Genomic DNA, 5,647 nt, shown 5'->3' with positions numbered 1-5,647 from the left:
ACATAGTTGCTGCACAATAGAGAGATGCAAATCAAGTAAGGCATGTGTTTGAGTGAGAAATTGCAGTGCACCCCAACCATTGTTGAGCACACGCCTCCCCTTGGTACGGTCATAATTTCCTGATGTTTTCATGATTTTCCAAAAATTGTTTTCAGATATTGTTTCTTAGTGCCTATTGCACAGGCCATGAGGTTGTTATTACCAGGTAGTGGTGGGGTAGAATTGATGTGACACCTTTCCCTCCCATCCACGCACTCTTTTTCGGGGTGCCACGATTGATTTTCCCACCGCCTCCATGCGATTGACACCTAGCTCTTTGCTTTCTATACATGCAAAAATTGCATTATCATCGACAATTTCTAATTTTAGATCTTGTGCTTCTCCCTTTTTGCTCTTTCCAGAATCTTGTCCCAATCCCAATTCCTGATCTTGACTAGATTTCGATTCTTCTCCGTGTGGATGCTCTTCAATTCTTGATGTCTAGCTTGTGTTCTTTCCCATTATGACATCCTTCCATGATAAGGCTTTAGCTTATAGCCGTTCACCAACTTCTTTAAACTCTCTCCATCGAGGCTGGCTAGTTTAAAAGTTCATGTCCCCATTTTCTTGATGATTCTGTCTGGACCTAACCATCTCAATTTTAGTTTTCCTAGGTGAGGCCCCATTCTTGAGGAGAACAACAAGATTGCATCTCCTTCCTCTCAAAGATTTTGAATATGGTGTTCCTATCCACATGGAGCTTCCTTTTCTTATACACAATCTCAGCTATCCATACACTATATAGTCGTTTTCATCTAATTTAAGGAGTTTATCGATCTTGTGAATTTTTTATTCTTCTGGGGATAATCTTTCTACCATGGCTATTTTGAGACTTTGTGTGAGGAATTCCATAGGCACTACTGCTTCGAGCCCATACACCATAATAAATGGTGTGAGTCCAATCACATTCTTGTAAGCTGTCCTAAATGCCCAAAATGCAGAGTGCAGTTTGGTGTCCCAATCTGTCTTGTTCTCATTGGTTGACTTACTCAGAATTCCTTTTAGGATCCTCTTCATGGATTTTTCTTGTCCATTGGCCTATGGGTAGTAGACTCTTGATTTCTTGTGTATAATCATGTGTTGCTTTGTTAGCCTCTTGATCACTTCGTTGAGGAAATGGATTCCTTGATTGCTGACTATCTCAATTGGGTATCCGAATCTTGTCATGATCGTTTCGAGTATAGAAATTTTACCACTGATGATGCCTTTCAGTCTTTTGGAGCTTTTGCTTCTACCCACTTTGTGCAATAATCTATGGCAAAATCACTATGTACTTGTTTCCCATCCTCTCATCTGTTGGTTTAAACAACCCTACAAAATCCAAACCTCAGTTTTGGAATGGCTCGAGTGGTAGTATAGGGTTGTGTAGCATTCTGTCTGAATCATTTAGTGCCCTAGCCTTTGGCACATATCACACTCTTTTGCAAATGTGTGGGTATCTTTTATGTTGTTGGCCACTACAGTCCTGCTCGGAACACTTTCCTTCCTATGATTTCTCTGGAAAAATGACCTCATGGCCTCCACCGATTCATTGATGTTCCTCTGCTAGGACAACTTGTTGTTCATGTTCAAGAACACACCTTGTCACGGTTTGATCTATACCCATTTTGTATAACTGTCATGCCACCACCATGAATGACTTGCTCCAAAGAGACATCTTTTTCCTTAGATCTCTTGACATGTACTCTGGAAAAGACAAGTTAGAAAGGAATTGTAGCATTTCATCGTATCAACTTGGTCTTTCTCCATCTATGATGAAGAGGTGTGCATTTGGAAAATCATCCTCCACCCCATCTAGCGCTTCTTCTAACTCCAATCTGAACAGGAAATCTGCACAACTGAATGTTTATTTCCTAGGGTGTGTTTTATTGTGAACTCAAACTCCTATAGAATAGCATCCATCTAGCTAGCTTTCTAGCTAAGTCTGGCTTGTATATGAGATACAAGAGTGCTTTATGGTCTAGCTTGTTTTCCAACTAAGTCTGGCTTGTTTACCAGATACAAAAGTGCCTTATGGTCCACATGAAATTCGAAAACATTCCCCAATAGATAATGCCTGAATTTCTTGATTGAGTAAATCATTCCCAGTGATTCCTTCTTTTTGTAGTGGAATAATTTCTCTCTACTTTTGACAGTCTTGTACTTGCATAATACACTGGTCAGAAACATAATTCATGTGATTACTACATTAAAGCACTTCCTATGCCAAGTTGGAGGCATCCACAAAAACGTGGAACACCAGCTCAAAATTCAATTTTTGGAGAATCGGTGTTGAAGGTAGTATCCATTTCAGATTCTGGAATGCTTCCAAACATGCTTCTCACCAGATATATTCCACATCCTTCACAATTGAACTGTATAGAGGTATTGCTACATGCTTCTCACCAGATATATTCCACATCCTTCACAATTGAACTGTATAGAGGTATTGCTACATTTGCCAAAAATCTCATGAATCTGTTGTGCCACTTGATTAATCCTACGAATCACGCTAATTCCTTGTTATTGTTAGGTGGTTACAGCTTTACTATGATTTCAACCTTTGCCGGGTCCACTACTATCTGCCCCAAGGTATGTGGTCTTCTTTCTTCCCAAACATATTGAAGTCATCTACCAAAACCCTCATGAAGGTCGTCAAATATTCATAGAATATTTCTTGCACACCATTCTTTGGAATGTGGCTAGAGCATTCTTCAGTCTGAAGATCATCACATTACAGGCGAAACCCCCCCATTCAGTCTCATAAATATTGTTTTCTCTTTATCTTCTGGAGCCATGCGCACTTGATTGTAATCACTGAATCCATGCAGAAATGAATATATCTCATGTGTCCAACTTTAGCATCTAATAGTGAGTATATGAAATGATGGTAGAGGGAATGGATTTGATATTGTAGAGGCATTCAACTTCTTGTAGTCTATGTAGACTTTGAGCGTACCATTCTTTTGTAGGTGACAACCATTTTGCTCCGTCTATCGATCCCGCTCTTAATAGCTAATCTTTCTCTTCCTTTACTTTCTCACAGCATAGTTAGGATTCATCCTATACCCACTCTGCCTTATTGGAATTGCATCCTCCTTCAGAGCTTTCGTCCTTCGGTATCCAAATCTTGATTGGAATCTGATTCCAGGTGTCTTCACCAGAATCCAACTCATAAGTTTCTTCTTCCTTCTTTTTCCTTTTGTTAGCTCCTTTCTTTTTCTTCTTGGAGTCATTGCTTGTTTGCCTCAAGATTCCTTCGGCTCTGGTTGCTCTTTCCATCACTTGTTTGCATCAATCTTCCTTTCGGCTCTGGTTTTTCTTACCATAACTTGTTCAAATGTGAGAGTTTCCAAATCATAAGCGGTTACTGTCATCTGGAGCTTCTCCCTTAATCCTCTTACAAACCACTGAGTTAGTGTGGATGTTGCAGGTTTATTGGGCTAGTTCAAAAACATTAATAATGCTTTGAATTCTATTGTGTAATCTTTTGTTGACCTCGTCTTTTAAGAAGTTAGCCTTTGCAGCTTTTTTAGAACCTGAGTGGTGGTCTTGTCTCTCTAGAATCTCTTCAAGAAATCTCACTTCACTTTCTCTCAAATGTCTAGAAGTTGTCCAGACCATACTGGGCATATCAACTGGTGGCCTTGCCACCTAGAGTTATTGCAAAATACTCTATCTTTTGTGGCAATGGGGATCTAGTGGGGCCAAGAATGTGGTCTCAAATGTAAAGACATGAGCATCTGGATCCTTCTCACCTTTGCCCTTGAACTTTGGGTATTTCAAAGACATCCTTCCTAAGGCTACTTGTTCCTCTCCTTCTTGATCTCCCTTCCTCATGTTCAAAGCTCCTGGTGTTCTTCCTCTCCCTCTTGATCTCTTAGAGGTTCTTGATTATGTCATTCTTGCTCTTTGTTGGCGTGGAGCCCCTTCTGAAAATCTTCCTACATGATGCAGTTGCGCCCTTCATTTCCTGAGGCTTCCAATTGCCTATGGTGTCGATACCGCATTGCTCTACTTGAACTTTCTTCATTCTCCATGCACCGTTTGTTGCACTACTATGACTCACTTATGAACATACTCGACACCATGACGTGTACACTTCCTCTCGTGATCTACCCCAACTAGCTCCTCTATGTCAGAAGTGTTATAGGAGAACATGCATGTCATGGACAACACAATTCAAGCTTCCTATGTAGAACTAACTCTTCCTACTTCCCTTTTCTGGGATGCCAGTTTCCCAGAGCAGGATCGCCAAAGTGTCACCATTCGGTTAAGACCCGACACTTTGGTGGTTCTAGACCACCTAGTAGGCTCTTAAAGAGCAACGAATATCTCTAATGTGCCCAATGTGATAAGCCAATGCCGAGCGTTGAGCTACCAATCTGCCCATGCACAAGGGAGTTAACAATGCTTATGTGTGTGTTAGTTTCCAAATTATTCATGCTTCCTGATGGGGTGGTTAACACAAGGATGGACATACAAGAGACACAGAGCAAAACAAGAAAGAAAGATAGAATTATGAAACATAAAATAGCGACGACAAGAGAGATGGCCAACACTGAAGACATTCTTCTTTCCATACTAGCTCATACGTACATTCGCACACAGGCATACTAGCATATTTCACCCATACCCGGGAGAGTTCCCATTTGCTCCTTACATCCATACGGGTACTACCCGTTTCTAACAAGGTTGTTACAAAAACACTGTATATATACACCATATGTCTTTTGATTTGAAGAAACATATGTTATAACTTTCAAAGTGAATGTGTTTGTGGCATCTTATCGCCCTTCTTTGTTGAAATGGTATGGATCCATGTAATGCTTTCTAAATGATTGTTTTCCTTATCTATGGTTACAACCAAAGTTTCTCCTTAGTTCACCTACTCATGTCAGAATGTGATAAACTAAAGTCTTTTTTATCAATAAAGATTAGTATATGTCTCAATACTGTCAATGTGCCTACATAATAGGATTAAAAAATCACTTGATCACATCCATTAAAGTGTTATTGATTATTCTAATTATGTAAATATGATGCGCACAATAGTTATAACCAAGTTTGAACTCATTGGCACTAATTTGTTTAAATGCTAGTTAAATAAAGTTAATTAGTACATGTAAATCAAATTGAATGCTTGTTAATACACATTCAACCAATGATTCCCAAAGTTAAACTATGGGAGATGAATTTTTTTTAAAATTATAATTAACTAATGGTTAAATGCGATCAAGTGTCAAAATTGATTTGGAGGCATGGATTGCATTCACACATTCTTGGATTTATTTCAAATGTGACTACGATTGATGATAATGCTATAATGGCCCAATAAAGTGATAGTTCATATTCATGTTCACCTAGTAAACTTGATGAAAATCCCTTACCAAAATAGAACTCTTGAAAACTAACCAAAATCAAAATAAAATGTTCATGTCAGTGTTTTAATAACATTGCATATGATAAACTAAATCATTTTAAAGTATACAAACATTCTTAAGCTTATAAATTGTAAGATCCCTCTTCCCTGTTCATGTCGGTGTTTGAATAACATTACATATAATAAAATAAAGCATTATAAAGTATACAAACATTCATAAACTTATAGATTGTAAGATCCCTCTTC

Source organism: Cibotium barometz, chromosome 4 (genome assembly GCF_041138505.1).
Source record: "Cibotium barometz isolate CiBa-2024 chromosome 4, ASM4113850v1, whole genome shotgun sequence".
Lineage (NCBI taxonomy): Eukaryota > Viridiplantae > Streptophyta > Polypodiopsida > Cyatheales > Cibotiaceae > Cibotium > Cibotium barometz.
This window is presented reverse-complemented; position numbering follows the sequence as displayed.